This window comes from Hyla sarda, chromosome 9, assembly GCF_029499605.1.
Source record: "Hyla sarda isolate aHylSar1 chromosome 9, aHylSar1.hap1, whole genome shotgun sequence".
Taxonomy (NCBI): Eukaryota; Metazoa; Chordata; class Amphibia; order Anura; family Hylidae; genus Hyla; species Hyla sarda.
The window spans coordinates 83,236,084-83,257,453 of record NC_079197.1 but is presented as its reverse complement, the minus strand read 5'-3'; positions in this window follow the sequence as shown (position 1 = coordinate 83,257,453).

Here is a 21,370-nt window from a genome sequence, read left to right as displayed (position 1 = left end):
CCAGTAGCAGGCGTGTACTGAGTGGACGGACCGTACCTGTGTGTGCAACCTGTCCCACCGCTGTCAGTGATTTATCACTGATCAGCGTTTTTTTGGGGGTTCAGGTGGGTGCATTTTTTTCGGGGTAAAGCGTTTTTTTATTTTATTTTTCGTATTTTTTTTGTGTGGGGGTTTGTGTACAAGCCACCAGCCACTGTTCTGGGCTGAGTGTCCGGACCCCCACTGACTTCTGTGCCCCCTGCCGCCAAAAGCGCTAATCAGTGCGCACACCACTGATTAGATAAACGTTTTTTTTTTTGTCGCAGGGCTTTTTTGCGCTAGAAGTCCCCTTTTAAAAAAAAAAAAAGTCCCCTTTTTATTTTATATATTTTTTCTGTTAGGGCGGGTTAGTTTAGTTAGGATAGGTTAGGGAGGGTTAGGGCGGGTTAGGGAGGTAGTCTCGCACCACACCACATACACCAATAAAGTTCCCCCCCCCCCCACACACACACGTATCCCCATTAGAGTAGGGAAATGGCCCGCAGAGCGTTTTCGGCAGAGGAGGCATATGCCATAATTGCCTCCGACACCGAGAGCGGCTCAGAGGACGATGAAGACCCCACCTTCCTTATTTCATCATCAGTGGGGACATCTTTTACCAGACACCCCTCTACAGTATGGCCATGGCACGTTCCCGGTTCGAGGCCATTCGGAGATGTTTGCATTATGCTGATAATGCGGCATGTCCCCCCCAAACTGATCCTGCATATAAAATCAGGCCGGTCATCAATCACTTCGGGCCAGATTTTGGGAGGCCTATGTCCCGGGGCGGGAGGTCTCTATTGATGAGTCTCTCATCAGCTTTAAGGGGAGACTCAGCTTCCGGCAATACATCCCTACCAAGCGGGCGCGGTATGGCGTGAAGATATATAAACTTTGCGAGAGTACATCCGGGTACACTTGCAAGTTTATAGTGTATGAGGGACGAGATTCCCGTTTTGAAGCCCCAGAATGTCCCCCCCCCCCCCCCCCTCTGGGTGTTAGCGGGAAAATCGTTTGGGGCCTTTTGCACCCATTGCTAGATAAAGGTTACCACCTTTACGTGGATAACTTTTATACTAGTATCTCTCTCTTCACATCCCTCGCCGCCAGATCCACGGTCGCTTGTGGGACAGTCCGGAAGAATCAAAGAGGCCTTCCGCCCCATCCCCTACATGCTCCTGTCCCCGGGGGGGAGTCCCGTGCCTTTTCCCATGAGAACCTGTTGTTGGTCCGGTATAAGGACAAGAGGGATGTCTTTATGCTCACCACTATTCATGGGAACGGCAGCACCCCTGTCCCTATGCGAGGTACCGCGGGACCGATCCTCAAGCCCGATTGTATTCTGGACTACAATCGGTATATGGGGGGAGTTGATCTTTCTGATCAAGTCCTGAAACCATATAATGCCATTCGGAAAACACGCGTATGGTATAAAAAGGTTGCGGTCTACATGGTACAGGTTGCCATGTACAACTCTTTTATACTGTACCAGAACACTAGCAACACAGGGACATTCCTGGAGTTTCAAGAGGCAGTTCTAAAGGCCCTCATCTATGGTGACCACCAAAGAGCGGGTCAGAGCACCTCTGGAACTTTAGGTCCCCGGATCGTCCCCAGCCAACACTTTCCAGGTGTGATCCCCAACACTGGAAGGACGGGACGAACCCAGAAGAAATGCAGAGTGTGTCACAGGAAAGGGAGACGGAAGGACACCACGTACCAATGTGACACTTGCCCCGATCATCCGGGCCTCTGCATAGGCTGCTTCAGGGAGTATCACACTTCCATGGAGTACTAAATTTTCCATCCTTTGCCCTAATTTTCATTTCCCAGAATTCGGCTCCAATGTACCAGTCCAGGGTACATTGACTTCCAAATTTTAAACCAAAATAACCCCCCCCCCCCCCCCCAAAAAAAAAAAAAAAAAAAAACTTTTTCCCAATACCCCAATATCTTTTTTTTTCTTCCCCCTAAAAAATGGGCCATGGGACACAGAGTCAACAGCATTGGAGCTTTGCAGTTGCCTCAAATGCGCAACGTTCTCTCTCTCCACCTGAGCGGGTTGCGCATTTGAGATAACAGAATAGGGACGGCCCCACACATCCCCTTCCCAGAATGATAATTCAGAGTATAGGGTTTGGGGCGGGCATCATTTTTACTTGGCTGTACTCTGGGTCATCATTCTGGGAAAGTAATTGGCATATCAGTACTAAAATTGTAATTTTCTTCCCCCCCAGTACACTTCATCCATTCCTGGAAAATAAATGAAGGGAACACCCGTCTGTTCCAAATCTCCACTTCACCCTATACACCTTCCCTAGGGGGTGTACTGTTTGTAATAGGCTCACATGTGGGTGTTCCTTTCTTGTATTTTCCTCTGAATGTATGTAACTGTTAGGTCTGTAACAAACATCCGCCTCAAATGTGAAGAGTTCTCGCTGAGCTCTGTCGGATTTCCAGGCAACAATTCGGAGTCACATGTTAGTTGTTCCCAGAAAAATGAAGCAGAGCATAGGTTGAAAATTGCAATTTTCAAAAAGCTACCCTTCATCCATTCCTGGAAAAAATTTTTAGGAAACACCTGTGCGTTCAAAATGTCCTCTTTACCCCTATACCCATTCCTCAGGGTGGGTTCATTCTGTAATGGTGTCACATGTGGGTGTTTCATTTTTGTATTTTCCTTGAAATGTATGTAACCGTCAGCTACTGATATGCCATAGGCCACAAATACAAACTGACCTCTATGACTTCTGAGCCTTGTTGTGCGCCCGCCCAGCACGTTACCCCATATGTGGATGTATTTTTATAGTCAGAGGAAAAAGCCCTCCAAAATTTGTAACCCAATTCCTCATATTACCCCATGTGAAAATGTAAAAAATTGGGTAACCCCCAGCATTTTAGTGTAAAAAATCAAATTTTTCAATTTATGGCCCTCTTTTCAAAAAATCTGTGAGGTGTTATTTCCCACTGTACCCCTTGTTACGTTCATTGAGGGGTGTAGTTTCTAATGTGTTTTTTTTTTTTTTTTTTTGCTGTTGGAGGCTTTATAAATGCACATGACCCCCGACTTCAATTTCAACAAAAATGTCACTCCTTCCATTCTGAGCATTGCAGTGCGTCCACATAGCAATTTACATCCACATATGTTTTTTTTTTTTCTCAGACAAAATTGTTCTACAAATTTTGGGGGCCTTTTGCCCTATTACCCAATGTGAAAATGAAACATTTGGGGTAACACTATCAATATAGTGCAAAAAAATCAAATTTTTCACTTTTACGTCCCACTGTTCAAAAAACCTGTGAGGTGTAAGTACTCACTGTAACACTCTTACGTTCCCCGAGGGGTCTAGTTTCCAAAATGGTATGCCATGTGGGTTTTTCTTTGTTGTCCTGGCACCATAGGGCATGCCCCCAGAGCAAAATTTCCTTCCAAACAGCCAAAATGTGACTCCTTCTCTTCTGAGACCTGTAGTGCGCTAGCAGAGCACTTTTCACCCTCATATGGGGTGTTTTCTGAATCAGGAGAAATTGGGCTTCAAATTTTGGGGGGTAATTTCTGCTTTAACCCTTTGTAAAAATGTAAAATTTTTGGGAAACCAATCATTTTAGGTATTTTTTTTTTAACATATGCAAAAGTCGTGAAACCTCTGTGGGGTATTAAGGTTCACTTTACCCCTTGTTACGTTCCCCAAGGGGTCTATTTTCCATAATGGTATGCCATGTGGTTTTTTTTTTTGCTGTCCTGGCACCATAGGAGCTTCCTAAATGCGGCATGCCCCCAGAGCAAAATTTGCTTCAAAAAAGCCAAATGTGACTCCCTCTCTTCTGAGACCTGTAGTGCGCCAGCAGAGCAATTTTTCACCCCCATATGGGGTGTTTTCTAAATCGGGAGATATTGGGCTTTAAATTTTGGGGGGTATTTTCTGCTTTAACCCTTTGTAAAAATGTAAAATTTTTGGGAAACCAAGCATTTTAGGTAAAATGTATTATTATTTTTTTTTACATATGCCAAAGTTTTGAAACCCCTGTGGGGTATTAAGGTTCACTTTAACACTTGTTACATTCCCCAAGGGGTCTAGTTTCCAAAATGGTATGCCATGTGTTTTTTTTTTTTTGCTGTCCTTGCACCATAGGGACTTCCTAAATGTGACATGCCCCCAGAGCAAAATTTGCTTCAAAAAAGCCAAATGTGGCTCCTTCTCTTCTGAGACCTGTAGTGTGCCAGCAGAGCACTTTTCACCCCCCCCTATGGGGTGTTTTCTGAATTGAGAGAAATTGGGCTTCAAATTCTGGTGGGTATTTTCTGCTTTAACCCTTTTTTAAAAATGTAAAATTTTTGGGAAAACTAGCATTTTAGGCAAAAATTATATATATATATATATATATATATATATATATATATATATATATATATATATGTATATATATATTTTTTTTTTTTTACGTTTGAAAAAGTCATGAAACACCTGTGGGGTATTAAGGCTCCCTTTATCCCATGTTACATTCCCCGAGGGGTCTAGTTTCCAAAATGGTATGCCATGTGGGAGTTTTTTGCTGTTCTGGCACCATAGGGGCTTCCTAAATGCAACATGCCCCCCAAAAACCATTTCAGAAAAATGTTCCAAAACTCTATGTTTTTTTCTGGTTTAAGGACCTTTGGAGGAAGTCAGGTGATCGCCCACCATGCATTGTAACGGTGAGTGACAGCTGACACGGACCAATCCAAAACAGCCCTGCCCCTCCCCATATAAGGGAGCGGCGGCCATTACCTTTCTCTCTTTTCCTCGTGGGCTGCTGATGAAGGAGGATCTGTGCAGCTGTCATCAGCAGTGACTCGGCCCAAGCCTTGCGGCAACGGCCTTCTTTCCAAAACTTTGAGTTATCTCAATCCCTGTTAACTCAGCAAGATCACCGGACCTAAATAGACCCCTAAATCCGGAGGGATCTCTGCACCAATCCTAATTCTAATAATCCTTTGGATAAGTCAATGGTCCTCAGCATCTGTCAATCACTGCTGTGCTATATAGAGACTGTATTGCTAAGACTGTTTCTGTTAATTGGATGTACCGCAAGTACCTCAGTAAAGTTTATTCAAGTTCAAGTTCATCTCTATTGTGGACCTTCATTCATTTAAGCACGCACCTATCGTTTCTGGGAAGGGTGGCGATAGGCTGAAGATTTACCTCAGCGTATTAACCCTCACCCTGGCGTCACGAGTGACAAGGTTTAAATTAACCCCTCATATACTGAAGCAACACCCTAACTACACTACACCCCAAGGCATTTACCACAGATATATATATATATATATATAGGAGGCATAATACATGTCTCCTAAAGGTGCTGAGTGCATACATAATAGTGCCAAGGATGCCTTGCAGTGAGGCTGTTACGCCTAGCGCTCCGGGTCCCCGCTCCTCCCCGGAGCGCTCACGGCGTCTTTCTCCCTGCAGCGCCCCGGTCAGTCCCGCTGACCGGGAGCGCTGCACTGTCATGGCCGTTGGGGATGCGATTCGCACAGCGGGACGCGCCCGCTCGCGAGTCGCATCCCAGGTCACTTACCCGTCCCGGTCCCCTGCTGTCATGTGCTGGCGCGCGCGGCTCCGCTCTCTAGGGCGCGCGCGCGCCAGCTCTCTGAGACTTAAAGGGCCAGTGCACCAATGATTGGTGCCTGGCCCAATTAGCCTAATTGGCTTCCACCTGGTCCCTGACTATATCTGACCTCCTCCCATGCACTCCCTTGCCGGATCTTGTTGCCTTGTGCCAGTGAAAGCGTTTAGTGTTGTCCAAAGCCTGTGTACCTGAACTTCTGCTACCCATCCTGACTACGAACCTTGCCGCCTGCCCCCGACCTTCTGCTACGTCTGACCTTGCCTCTGCCTAGTCCTTCTGTCCCACGCCTTCTCAGCAGTCAGCGAGGTAGAGCCGTTGCTAGTGGATACGACCTGGTTGCTACTGCCGCAGCAAGACCATCCCGCTTTGCGGCGGGCTCTGGTGAAAACCAGTAGCCTCTTAGAACCGGTCCACTAGCACGGTCCACGCCAATCCCTCGCTGACACAGAGGATCCACTACCTGGAAGCCGAATCGTGACAGTAGATCCGGCCATGGATCCCGCTGAGGTGCCGCTGCCAAGTCTCGCTGATCTTCCCACGGTGGTCGCTCAGCAATCGCAGCAGATTGCCCAACAAGGACAGCAGCTGTCGCAGTTGACCGCCATGTTACAGCAACTTCTGCCTCTGCTACAGCAGCAACCATCTCCTCCGCCAGCTCCTGCACCTCCTCCGCAGCGAGTGGCCGCTCCTAACCTACGCTTGTCCCTGCCGGACAAATTTGATGGGGACTCTAAACTCTGCCGTGGATTTTTGTCTCAGTGTTCCCTGCATATGGAGATGTTGTCGGACTTGTTTCCTACAGAACGGTCTAAGGTGGCGTTCGTAGTAAGCCTTCTTTCAGGAAAGGCCTTGTCTTGGGCCACACCGCTCTGGGACCGCAATGATCCTGCCACAGCCACAGTCCAGTCCTTCTTCGCTGAAGTCCGAAGTGTCTTCGAGGAACCTGCCCGAGCCTCTTCTGCTGAGACTGCCTTGCTGAACCTGGTCCAGGGTAATTCTTCCGTTGGCGAGTACGCCATACAATTCCGTACTCTTGCTTCTGAACTATCCTGGAATAATGAGGCTCTCTGCGCGACCTTTAAAAAAGGCCTATCCAGTCGCATCAAGGATGTGCTGGCCGCACGAGAGATTCCTGCCAACCTCCAAGAACTCATCCATTTGGCTACCCGCATTGACATGCGTTTTTCTGAGCGACACCAAGAGCACCGCCAGGAAAAAGACTTAGATCTCTGGGCACCTCTCCCACAGCATCCTTTGCAGTCTTCGCCTGGGCCTCCCGCCGAGGAGGCCATGCAAGTGGATCGGTCTCGCCTGACCCAGGAAGAGAGGAATCGCCGTAGAGAGGAAAATCTCTGTCTGTACTGTGCCAGTACTGAGCATTTCTTGGTGGATTGCCCTATCCGTCCTCCACGCCTGGGAAACGCACGCACGCACCCAGCTCACGTGGGTGTTGCATCTTTTGGTTCTAAGTCTTCTTCTCCACGTCTCACGGTGCCCGTGCGGATTTCTTCTACAGCCAACTCCTCCCTCTCAGCCGTGGCCTGCTTGGACTCTGGTGCCTCTGGAAATTTTATTTTGGAGTCGTTTGTTAATAAATTCAGCATCCCGGTGACCCGTCTCGTCAAGCCACTCTACATTTCCGCGGTCAACGGAGCCAGATTGGACTGCACCGTGCGTTACCGCACAGAGCCCCTCCTCATGTCTATTGGACCCCACCTTGAGAGGATTGAGTTCTTCATTCTCCCCAACTGTACCTCTGAGGTCCTCCTCGGTCTGCCTTGGCTCCGGCTTCATTCCCCCACCATTGATTGGACCACCGGGGAGATCAGGAACTGGGACTCTGCCTGCCACAGGAAGTGCCTCTCCCCCCCTCCCAGTCCCGTCAGGCAAGCTTCTGTGCCTCCCCATGGCCCCCGTCCTGGTGTCACACTGCCCCGTGCCAGGCCTCGCCCTCTGCCCTCCCTCCCCATTCCCACTCCTGCTGTACTGCCTGCCGTTGAGGAAACCCTCCATTCTTTCCCGGTGTCCTCATCCCAGGGGAGGCAGTTATCGGACAAAGAGAAGGGGAGACCTAAGGGGGGGGGTACTGTTACGCCTAGCGCTCCGGGTCCCCGCTCCTCCCCGGAGCGCTCACGGCGTCTTTCTCCCTGCAGCGCCCCGGTCAGTCCCGCTGACCGGGAGCGCTGCACTGTCATGGCCGTTGGGGATGCGATTCGCACAGCGGGACGCGCCCGCTCGCGAGTCGCATCCCAGGTCACTTACCCGTCCCGGTCCCCTGCTGTCATGTGCTGGCGCGCGCGGCTCCGCTCTCTAGGGCGCGCGCGCGCCAGCTCTCTGAGACTTAAAGGGCCAGTGCACCAATGATTGGTGCCTGGCCCAATTAGCCTAATTGGCTTCCACCTGGTCCCTGACTATATCTGACCTCCTCCCATGCACTCCCTTGCCGGATCTTGTTGCCTTGTGCCAGTGAAAGCGTTTAGTGTTGTCCAAAGCCTGTGTACCTGAACTTCTGCTACCCATCCTGACTACGAACCTTGCCGCCTGCCCCCGACCTTCTGCTACGTCTGACCTTGCCTCTGCCTAGTCCTTCTGTCCCACGCCTTCTCAGCAGTCAGCGAGGTAGAGCCGTTGCTAGTGGATACGACCTGGTTGCTACTGCCGCAGCAAGACCATCCCGCTTTGCGGCGGGCTCTGGTGAAAACCAGTAGCCTCTTAGAACCGGTCCACTAGCACGGTCCACGCCAATCCCTCGCTGACACAGAGGATCCACTACCTGGAAGCCGAATCGTGACAGAGGCCTTAAACTGTGAGTGAATACTGCTGTGCTACTAGCGTTGGCATAAGCAAATTCACACCAGACAATGTTGGTGTAAATCCCTTTCTCAGCGCTATCTCCCAAGGAGCTCTGCCATTTATTAGAAAATCACATTCGTTTTTTAACAATTGACAAAAAGGGGAGGGTAAAACTATCGCATCAAATCATTGTTTTATAAGCTGATTGGTCATTTGAGCATGGTGTAGCATAGGTCACTCATGTTGCATCTTCTCTATCTTGAGATTTTTTTCCATCCTTCCACAAAGCCCAATGTTTAGACTTCAACTGCTTACTTCTTGTATCTTCAGGCTCCGTCCAAGGTTCTCATCTTAATTACAGGCAAAGAGCAAGCTGAAATGTTTTGAATTAAGGAAAACAAAGTTCTTCTGCATTATTTTATCAAGAGTATATAGCGTTTAGCAAAGGCATATGAGTATAGATATAGCGATCAATATATCAGAATAGTATAGACCCAACAATTCCCCCCTGAGAACTTTGTTTCTTTCCATCTTTCCCTATGGTGTGTTCTGCCTCATAGTCCCAGGTTCAGGTGTTAAAAAGAATAAAACGGGTATGTGATGCTTCACTGGTTTGAGACGAGCGGCTCCTTGTGAACCATCCCCCTTTGTACCCTTTTACTGGGACTTCTATGTTCGCCCTACTCTGCTGGGTTTGCCTTTGAGCCATCCACATACAGGACAGTTTTTCTCATGGGGGGGGGAATTCCATCGGTCATGCTCGGGTCTGATGTACCGATTAGGTTCAAGTCAGTCGAAGTAGTAGGTTCAATATCCATATACTTTGCCCCTGTTGGAAATGCTGCCTCTACAGTGGAGATTATTGCTTTCTTTACACAGGGGACTATGCAACATCCAATTATTATTATAATGGCAATAAGCACTAAAATCATAGCTACTTGTAGACGCCATTTTTTCCAGTCTCCTAACCATGAGAAATATTGATCCCAGGGGTCACTTATTCCTGAATTTTTCTTCAATTCTACAGACAAATTCTCTGATTTCTTTATGGCTTTTGTAACCTTATCATTTGGACCTGGTATGTAAGTGCAACCGGTCTCACCAATAATTTTACATACCCCTCCTTTTTCTGCCAACATCATATCTAAGGCCATTCTATTTTGAAAGGTCATGGTAGAAGTGGGGTCCTAACTGCTCAGTTAATCCTTTAAGGGAATCCCTGGTATAATTTACTAACTTTTGTTGATTGTAATATATGTAGTTTATCCATTCAACATTTTTGTTGGCAGTGATTGTGGGAAAAATTGATTCAAACCCTGCTTTTATCTGGTCTCTTGCTTAAAACTCATCAGGTACCCCCTAGAGACTCCAATAGCAACAAAGTACACATGTGGATCTAGACTGCCTCCGGGGGCCTCCCTCTTCCCCCTACTTCGAGCATCTACTGGTTCAGCTAATTTGGTCTCATACACCTGATCTGGGTTATGTGCAGAGGCATTAAAACTTTGGCTAGTGCACATTCACCCATCCAATCACCCTCTAGTCGTGTTCGGATTTTCAGGTCACCACAGACCCAGTAGATGTCACCTAGGGAGTAAACCTGATTTTGTATCTGTTGTCCACTTAGTTTGGTGTATTCTCAGCAATACCCTTTGGGACATTTTCCCATGTATCTATCTTTCCCTCTTCTGCTAGCATAGCAGGTGTAATTACCCTTGTAAATGGTAATACACTCACTTGGCTTGGTTGTCTTGGTTATTAACCCCGTGGCTAATAGCGCGCGGCATTGATCGCTGTGCCGCGCGCTATTAACCCTTAACCCAAAGTTGAACGCCGCGTCTAAAGTGAAACTGAAAGCATGCCGGTTAGCTCAGTGGGCTGTTCGGGATAGCCGTGGCGAAATCGCGGCATCCCGAAAAGCTTACAGGACAGCGGGAGGGCCCCTACCTGCCTCCTCGCTGTCCGATCGCCGAATGACTGCTCAGTGCCTGAGATCCAGGCATGAACAGTCAAGTGGCAGAATCATCGATCACTGGTTTCATATGAGAAACCAGTGATCAATGATAAAGATCAGTGTGTGCAGTGTTATAGGTCCCTATGGGAGCTATAACACTGCAAAAAAAAAAGTGAATAAACATCATTTAACACCTCTCCTATTAAAAGTTTGAATCACCCCCCTTTTCCCCATAAAAAAAAACAGTGTAAATAAAAATAAAAATAAACATATATGGTATCGCCGCGTGCGGAAATGTCTGAATTCTAAAAAATATATTGTTAATTAAACCGCACGGTCAATGGCGTGCGCGCAAAAAAATTCCAAAGTCCAAAATAGTGCTTTTTTGGTCACTTTTTATATCATGAAAAAATGAATAAAAAGCGATCAATAAGTCCTATCAATGCAAAAATGGTACAGTTAAAAACTTCAGATCACGGCGCAAAAAAATTAGCCCTCATACCGCCCCATACACTGAAAAATTAAAAAGTTATAGGGGTCAGAAGATGACAATTTTAAACATATTAATTTTACTGCATGAAGTTATGATTTTTCCAGAAGTACGACAAAATCAAACCTATACAAGTAGGGTATCATTTTAACCGTATGGACCTACAGAACAAATATCAGGTGTCATTTTTACCGAAAAATTTACTACATAGAAACGGAAGCCCCCAAAATTACAAAATTGAATTTTTTTTTCAATTTTGTCTCACAATGATTTTTTTTTCCGTTTCACCGTAGATTTTTGGGCACAATGACTGACGTCATTACAAAGTAGAATTGGTGGCGCATAAAATAAGCCATAATATGGATTTTTAGGTGCAAAATTGAAAGAGTTATGATTTTTTTAAAGGCAAGGAGCAAAAAAACGAAAATGCAAAAACGGAAAAAACCCGGGTCCTTAACCACTTAAGGACCAAGGATGTACCGGTACGTCCTTGGTCCTGCTCTTCTGATATAACGCGGGGTTACACAGTAACCCCGCGTCATATCACGGCGGGCCCGGCATCATAGTGAAGCCGGGACCCGCCTCTAATAGCGCGCAGCGCCGATCACGGCGCCGCGCGCTATTAACCCTTTAGCCGCGCGCTCAGAGCTGAGCCGCGCGGTTAAAAGTGAAAGTGAAAGTTCCCGACTAGCTCAGTCGGGCTGTTCGGGATAGCCGCGGCTAATCGCGGCATCCCGAACAGCTGACAGGACAGCGGGAGGGCCCCTTCCTGCCTCCTCGCTGTCCGATCGCCGAATGACTGCTCAGTGCCTGAGATCCAGGCATGAGCAGTCATGCGGCAGAATCGTTGCTCACTGGTTTCTTATGAGAAACCAGTGATCAACATAGAAGATCAGTGTGTGCAGTGTTATAGATCCCTATGGGACCTATAACACTGCAAAAAAAAAGTGAAAAAAAAAGTGAATAAAGATCCTTTAACTCCTCCCCTATTAAAAGTTTGAATCACCCCCCTTTTCCAATAAAAAAAAACACAGTGTAAATAAAAATAAAAATAAACATATATGGTATCACCGCGTGTGGAAATGTCCGAATTATAAAAATATATCATTAATTAAACCGCTCGGTCAATGGCGTGCGCGCAAAAAAATTCCAAAATCCAAAATAGTGCATTTTTGGTCACTTTTTATATCATTTAAAATGAATAAAAAGCGATCAATAAGTCCTATCAATGCAAAAATGGTACCGTTAAAAACTTCAGATCACGGCGCAAACAATGAGCCCTCATACCGCCCCATACACGGAAAAATAAAAAAGTTATAGGGGTCAGAAGATGACAATTTTAAACGTATTAATTTTCCTGCATGTAGTTATGATTTTTTCCAGAAGTCCGACAAAATCAAACCTATATAAGTAGGGTATCATTTTAATCGTATGGACCTACAGAATACATATCAGGTGTCATTTTTACCGAAAAATGTACTACGTAGAAACGGAAGCCCCCAAAATTTACAAAACAGCGTTTTTTTTTTCAATTTTGTCGCACAATGATTTTTTTTCCTGCTTCACCGTAGATTTTTGGGCAAAATGACTGACGTCATTACAAAGTAGAATTGGTGGCGCAAAAAATAAGCCATCATATGGATTTTTAGGTGCAAATTTGAAAGAGTTATGATTTTTTAAAGGCAAGGAGCAAAAAACGAAAATGCAAAAACGGAAAAACCCCCGGTCCTTAACCCCTTAACGACGCAGGACGTATATTTCCGTCCTGCGCCGGCTCCCGCGATATGAAGCGGGATCGCGCCGCGATCCCGCATCATATCGCGTCGGTCCCGGCGCTAAGCAACGGCCGGGACCCGCGGCTAATACCACACATCGCCGATCGCGGCGATGTGCGGTATTAACCCTTTAGAAGCGGCGGTCAAAGCTGACCGCCGCTTCTAAAGTGAAACTGAAAGTATCCCGGCTGCTCATTCGGGCTGTTTGGGACCGCCGCGGTGAAATCGCGGCGTCCCGAACAGCTGATCGGACATCGGGAGGGCTCTTACCTGCCTCCTCGGTGTCCGATCGACGAATGACTGCTCCGTGCCTGAGATCCAGGCAGGAGCAGTCAAGCGCCGATAATGCTGATCACAGGCGTGTTAATACACGCCAGTGATCAGCATAGGAGATCAGTGTGTGCAGTGTTATAGGTCCCTATGGGACCTATAACACTGCAAAAAAAAAGTAAAAGAAAAGTGTTAATAAAGGACATTTAACCCCTTCCCTAATAAAAGTTTGAATCACCCCCCTTTTCCCATAAAAAAAATAAAACAGTGTAAAAAAATAAATAAATAAACATATGTGGTATCGCCGCGTGCGTAAATGTCCGAACTATAAAAATATATCATTAATTAAGCCGTACGGTCAATGGCGTACGCGCAAAAAATTCCAAAGTCCAAAAAAGCGTATTTTGATCACTTTTTATAACATTAAAAAATTTATAAAAAGTGATCAAAAAGTCCGATCAAAACAAAAATCATACCGATAAAAACTTCAGATCACGGCGCAAAAAATGAGTCCTCATACCGCCCCATATGTGGAAAAATAAAAAGTTATAGGGGTCAGAAGATGACATTTTTAAACGTATAAATTTTCCTGCATGTAGTTATGATTTTTTCCAGAAGTGCGACAAAATCAAACCTATATAAGTAGGGTATCATTTTAACCGTATGGGACTACAGAATAAAGATAAGGCATAATTTTTACCGAAATATGCACTGCGTAGAAACGGAAGCCCCCAAAAGTTACAAAATGGCGTTTTTTTTCGATTTTGTCGCACAATGATTTTTTTTCCGTTTCGCCGAGCATTTTTGGGTAAAATGACTAATGTCACTGCAAAGTAGAATTGGTGACGCAAAAAATAAGCCATAATATGGATTTTTAGGTGGAAAATTGAAAGGGTTATGATTTTTAAAAGGTAAGGAGGAAAAAACGAAAGTGCAAAAACGGAAAAATCCTGAGTCCTTAAGGGGTTAAGGGGTTAAGGGGTTGAAGGGTACTCTTTTTTCCATTGTTCACATTTGGTATAGTCAGTGGTCACATTGGTAAAAAGACCAATAAAACACTCCTGCCTGTCTTCTGAAATATTTAAGGGAACTGTCCCAAGGTGAGGTCTGGCTGTAGCACATACGTAACAGTCTGATTTATTAGGTTAGTGTCTGAGAACCCGGCTTCAGTTATTACGTTATCCTCAATTGTGGGGTCTACTGTAGTCACCAACTGATCTTTAATAGCCTGAACAAGTTGTAGTATGGGCTCTATTTTTAGCCGATCTTTGAAACCCTTTGAAGTGGCCATGTCCATTAGCCTGAAATTTCCCCAATTTCCCCTTCATGTAAAACCCTAGAATATATTCTCACTGATCTTGTGGGCCGAGGTTTTCTATGCTAATCGTAAGAAGCATGTTAAAACCAGGTAGCCAGTAATTGCAGTTGCCTGATTTAGTAAGTGTCCTTTTCTGGAGCAGACACTTGCCGGTATTGTCTTTCCTTTCCTTAACACTATCTGGTTTATAGCCCCAGTCAGTTCCTGTGTTCCATCCCACTGCTCCCCAATAGGCACAAGTGTCTCCTCAGTAGTCATCAACCACACATATGTATACTGAATTGTCACCCCCATACAAATCACATTGCTCCATTGTTCTATTACACTGGGACAAGTCACTATGTCACAGTAGTCAAATTTAAAGGTAGCCACTTGGTCGCTGGAAGAGTTACACCAAAATGTGGGATTCGACTTTTGAATCACTTCCCAGTCAGACCAGTATTTTTGTGGAGTCAAATTGGGTTGTTGGGTTTCCCCCCCATTTATACAAGAAAGGATATGTATAAGGAACATGGTGTAAGAACCACCCTCTTGCAGTGCGAGGAGTTTATCCTTGTTGATTTTCCTTCCAGTTTCACTGAGGTCGGAGTTGTCAGTAGAACCTGGTAAGGGCCTTCAAATCTAGGTTCCAGTGGCCCCCTCACGTGTCTTTTTACAAGGACAAACTCTCCAATTTGCACATTGGGACTTCCTTACTCAGTGTCTGGATCTGGATTGGAAGTATAAACTGCAGTATATGTTACTTTTAGTTCATTACACAGTATGGTAATGCTTGGTTTGTATTCTAAAGTGTTGTATTCTTAAGTGTTAACATCTGAGAAGTTTTATACGCAGAAGTTTAAAAAGCAGGAGTTGTAAGCAGGACCCACTGTAACTGTAAGTATTACACTCCCTTGATAAAAGTAGTTTTTCTTAATAGTTAATAACAGCTGTTTGTCACCAAGGATATGGACAGCAGGATTGGAGGTTTTCTTCAGTGCACATTGTGCCACATGTATACATCTCTGGAGCAGCAGCTTCAGGGTGAATACTGCTGTGACAAATGTGAGCATGTTGCCCACCTGGAAGCTCGTATTAGAGATCTAGAGGAGCAAAATGCAACATTGAGGGCGATTGACAATCTTACAGAGCAAACAGTTAGTGGGGTAGAAATGGAGGTTGGAGAAACTAGCCAGGAGGCCCAAGTAGGGTGCTGGGTTAATGTAGCTAGAGGGACTGGAAAGGGGGCAAGGAAAAAGGAAGGTCACTTCTGCTTCTGATCTCCCAAGTAAAATTGCCTAGTTGGGCGATGATGCGAGGGCCTCAGTATCAGTGTTATGGACACTGAAATTATGTGTTTTTACATCCATTGTTTCCATGCAGTATACATTTCCCTGCCCCCACGGTCTTAGCTTGGTTTCACCACAGCCACAGTTGGCGGGGCTAAAGAACCTGTTTTTCCAGGTTATGTGAGGAGAGTAGGCCAAAGGGGTGGGGTATTAGGGGATATCACAGGAAACCACATAGCCCTCTGTCTCTTTTGCTTGGGACTTTCGTTGAGAGAGGAGCATCCTGCTCTTTAGCCTGGGATGGATAAGTTTATTGATTGTATCATTTCTACACTAAATATTCATGTATCACTTGCGTAGATTCCTGCTAGTTTGCTAAACATAGAGTATGTACTATTGTATTAATGCTTGTATGTATGTCTTATTTGGTTTAGCTAATTAATGTTTTAATTAAATGTTATTAACTTTGCTGGTTACCGAGTGATAGTTAATTTGGTGGTATACACTGCCGGTACAAGACATTTCTGCCAAAATACCTTGTTCAATTATTTCATAGTTGTACAAAACTTAATCAGTGTTTCTGGGTGTTTTAGAAACATATTTAGGACCTATAAATTTAGCCTGAACTTCCTGCTTCCGTTTTCATATAGTTGGTGCCATTTTGACTCCAACAAAGAGAGCACATGGTCGGGGGAGGGGAATGTTTGTCTTACTCTAATTCTAAAATCACAATTGGTGTAGCATGCAGGATTTTCCACAATAAGTGGAGCTGCAGACAGGATTATCACCTTAGAACCGCAACAAATGGCGTAGTCGGCAGGATTTTGCCGGAAATTGAGTATTGGCAGTTAATAACCAAGTTGACAATAATAGTTTAATTACTTTTCTAATTTGGTGTATCTTTTTGATAAAATTAGTATATGTTCCCAGTGTAATTAAGTGAGTCTACAAGAGACTTATTCTTAAACTGTGACCTAAGGATTATTGCCTTAGACAGGAGGAAGCCCTTACAGATTTTGTTGTATGATACAATAGGTTAATCTGTTTAGATGTTGTTATCACGTGTAGCACTGTACTAGTTATACAGGATTCTCATAGACTGTTGCTTTGTGTTCCTTATTTAAGGGTAACATGTATTGCATTAGTGATTTGTCACTGGTAATCAATAACATTGCTTTTGTAGGTAATGGTTGCTTATATTGCATACATAATAGTTATTAGACACAGATTGTAAAGCATATTGAAAGTCTTCGGTTGTTCATGTGTTGCTAGATTGTGATTGTACCTATAGTTGTGAGAGCTGTAACTGTACACTATATTTTCTGTGTTTCACTAGTGTGGGAGGGCGTATACACAAGTGTTTGTACGAGATACCCCAGTGTAGCCTGTTTGTGTATGTGTTTGGTGATTGTACTGCCATCTGATATTGTGCTTGAGGTTCCTTTGTCTGATCACATTCCAAGTACCGTATATACTCGAGAATAAGCCGACCCGAGTATAAGCCGAGACCCCTAATTTTAACCCAAAATCCCAGGAAAAGTTATTGACTCGAGTATAAGCCTAGGGTGGGAAATACCTCATCCCCCCCTGTCATCATCCAGACCCGTCATTAACATCCTCATCATCATCCCCTTGTCATCATCCCACACATCCCCCCTTCATCATCCCCTTATCATCCCACACATCCCCCCTTCATCATCCCCTTATCATCCCACACATCCCCCCTTCATCATCCCCTTATCATCCCACACATCCCCCCTTCATCATCCCCTTATCATCCCACACATCCCCCCTTCATCATCCCCTTATCATCCCACACATCCCCCCTTCATCATCCCCTTATCATCCCACACATCCCCCCTTCATCATCCCCTTATCATCCCACCCCCCCCCCCCTTCATCATCCCCCCCCCCCCCCCCCTTCATCATCCTCTTCTCATCATTCGCCCTCAGTGGTCTTCAACCTGCGGACCTCCAGAGGTTTCAAAACTACAACTCCCAGCAAGCCCGGGCAGCCATCGGCTGTCCGGGCTTGCTGGGAGTTGTAGTTTTGAAACCTCCGGAGGTCCGCAGGTTGAAGACCACTGCGGCCTTCAACATCATCCAGCCCCCCTCTCACCCCCTTTAGTTCTGAGTACTCACCTCCGCTCGGCGCTGGTCCGGTCCTGCAGGGCTGTCCGGTGAGGAGGTGGTCCGGTGGGGAGGTGGTCCGGGCTGCTATCTTCACCGGGGGCGCCTCTTCTCCGCGCTTCCGGCCCGGAATAGAGCCGTTGCCTTGGCAATGACGCAGAATTACGTTCGCAATGAACGCACCTCTGCGTCGTTGTCACGGCAACGTGACTATTCTGAGGCCGGGCCCGAAGCGCTTAGAAGAGGCCTCCCCGGTGAAGATAGCAGCCCGGAACTACTATCCCACCGGACCACCTCCTCACCGGACAGTCCTGCAGGACCGGACCAGCGCCGAGCGGAGGTGAGTACTCAGAACTAAAGGGGGTGAGAGGGGGCTGGATGATGTTGAAGGCCGCAGTGGTCTTCAACCTGCGGACCTCCGGAGGTTTCAAAACTACAACTCCCAGCAAGCCCGGACAGCCGATGGCTGCCCGGGCTTGCTGTGAGTTGTAGTTTTGAAACCTCTGGAGGTCCGCAGGTTGAAGACCACTGCGGGTGGAGAGTTCACTCGAGTATAAGCCGAGGGGGGTGTTTTCAGCACGAAAAATCGTGCTGAAAAACTCGGCCTATACTCGAGTATATACGGTATATCTGACTGAGAGAATGAGCTTCATTAGAAGGAAATTTTGCGCATTGATTGAGGATAGAAGGCCCAAATTTGGGGCTGTACCACATTGGGCTACCACTATGGGAAAATGGAGTGTTATAGCAGAAGAGCTTCTACGCTATGGTGCGCCGGTTTATCCAGAGATGGGGGATGAGATAGGAGGTATGGCTCTGAAGCTTGATTTAGGGGTTTATCCCAAAAATGAGAGCCGAGCTGCGGCTGAAGTTGGTTGGATTGTTTTACATGCCCTAAAATGTGAGGTGCAGAGAAATGAGGAACTTGAGAAAGAGTTGCAGGCAAAAACACAGATGATTCGTGATAAAGATAGGCAGATTCGCATGTTGGAATCAGAATTACTGGAATGGGAGAACCAATGTATAGATACTGATGAAAAATTGTCTCAGTCTTATGCTGAAATCCAGGAGTTGAGGAATGAGATTGCTAAAAGCGAGCTCCCCAAAATGGTGTCTGGTGTGGCCTCTTCCCATAATTCACAGCCACATTTCACAGCAGATTTGCCCTCTGAAAAGGTCTGTGTTTCAAGTGCAAATAATGGGGCGCTAGAGAGTGAAATTGTAGAAGTTCCCAGTGTTGGTTCTCAATCGTGTAATAAACAGAAATTGAATAGCAACAAGGGGAAATACAAAGCAAATTGGAGAAGTTTAAGAGTTGTTAGAAGTGTGTCTCTGGCAGTGAAGCGGTATAGATCAGCTATGAAAAATGAGACCCAGATAGTAAATACGGCTAAAAGGGTAAAGTCTTGTTTTGCATGTGGTGTTTCAGGCCATATCGCTAGATATTGTAAGGCACATAGTAACAAAACAAAATACTGTTCAGCTAAATGTACTACATTGTATTGTTGGAAAGGGACTCTAAACCTGTTTATTTTCCATTCAGCAGATTAGTGGCAGTGTAACCCCGCTTAACCCATCGACCTCCTATCAGAAGAATCCAAGCTCACCACAAAGAGATGACCAGATGGCCAATGCTTCTAATGGAGTGAAGAAGGCTACCCATTCCTCAGCATCCCGTGGTTGGAAGATGACAAGGATCAAGTCGTCAAGACTGGGTTTGGATGACATCGCGAGACAGGAGAACCCAGAACCAAAGGATTCCCTCCAACATTTTGGAAAAGGCTTTTGGACACCACAGAGGACGCTTTAAAGAAACTGTCTGAAGAGAAGCTACAAATAAGGGCTGTAGCTCTAACAATCTCCTAGCCCTAGATCCTTGCTGCAGCTACATAGTGAACAATGAGGGCGACATTAACCATCATCAATGTAGACTGACAGCGATCAAAACTCCATGGAACACCAAACATCGATTATTTGGGTGGATGGGGAAACTGGGGGAATATAATTACTTTGTATTTCTTTGTTTTATGGAGATATACATGTTGTATGTTTGGTAAACTAGCAGACATGGAATTTAGGGAATCACCTAACATTGGTCAATTATGATGTAAAAGCAAGAGGTGGAATGTTATGGACACTGAAATTATGTGTTTTTACATCCATTGTTTCCATGCAGTATACATTTCCCTGCCCCCACGGTCTTAGCTTGGTTTCACCACAGCCACAGTGGGCGGGGCTAATGAACCTGTTTTTCCAGGTTATGTGAGGAGAGTAGGCCAAAGGGGTGGGGCATTAGGGGATATCACAGGAAACCACATAGCCCTCTGTCTCTTTGCTTGGGACTTTCGTTGAGAGAGGAGCATCCTGCTCTTTAGCCTGGGATGGATAAGTATATTGATTGTATCATTTCTACACTAAATATTCATGTATCACTTGCGTAGATTCCTGCTAGTTTGCTAAACATAGAGTATGTACTATTGTATTAATGCTTGTATGTGTGTCTTATTTGGTTTAGCTAATTAATGTTTTAATTAAATGTTATTAACTTTGCTGGTTACCGAGTGATAGTTAATTTGGTGGTATACACTGCCGGTACAAGACATTTCTGCCATAATACCTTGTTCAATTATTTCATAGTTGTACAAAACTTAATCAGTGTTTCTGGGTGTTTTACAAACATATTTAGGACCTATGAATTTAGCCTGAACTTCCTGCTTCCGTTTTCATATAGTTGGTGCCATTTTGACTCCAACAAAGAGAGCACATGGTCGGGGGAGGGGAATGTTTGTCTTACTCTAATTCTAAAATCACAATTGGTGTAGCATGCAGGATTTTCCACAATAAGTGGAGCTGCAGACAGGATTATCACCTTAGAACCGCAACAATCAGAGATGGCAACCCTAGTGGATACTGGTCTCCCTAACAGCCGGGGGAACAGCTCAACTAGTAGTGTGGGGGATAGTAACGCAGGTAGGCCAAGACAGTTAGTTGTGGTAGGGGATTCTATAATCAGGAAGACGGATAGAATAATTTGTCGCCAAGACCACCTCAACCGAATTGTTTGCTGTCTCCCTGGTGCCAGGGTTCGGCATGGGGTGGAAAGGGTGGACAAATTACTAGGGGGGGCTGGGGATGACCCAGCTGTCGTGGTCCATGTGGGAACCAATGACAGAATACATGGTAGGTGGAGGTCCTTAAAGAATAATTACAAGGAACTAGGTGCCAAGCTGAAGGGAAGGACCTCTAAGGTTGTGTTCTCTGGAATACTTCCTGTGCCATGCACATCGCAGGAAAGACAGCGGGAGCTTAGGGAGTAAAATGCATGGCTTAAGTCGTGGTGTAAGGGGGAAGGGTTTGGGTTTTTATAGCACTGGGCTGACTTTTCATTGGGGTGCAATCTCTATTCTACGGACAATTTGCACCTGAATGGAAAGGGGTCCGCTGTGCTGGGGGAGAGAATCCTGGAAGGGGTGGCTGAGTATTTAAACTAGGTGAGTCGGGGGAGGATAATAAAGCAAAGAAAGCAGACAGTGGGATGGATAGGTTAGAGGGGGGTCAGGACATAATGGTGGGTGAAGAGGAGTCCTGTGGAGGGAGGTTAAGAGCAGTGGATAAGGAGATCCATGGGTTACAAACCAGCCGTAAAAATAAATGTAGCCCGAAAAATTGTAATCCCAATAATTCAAAAAATTCCATTAGCCCCAATAACTCAATAACTACAATAAGCCCCATTAACTC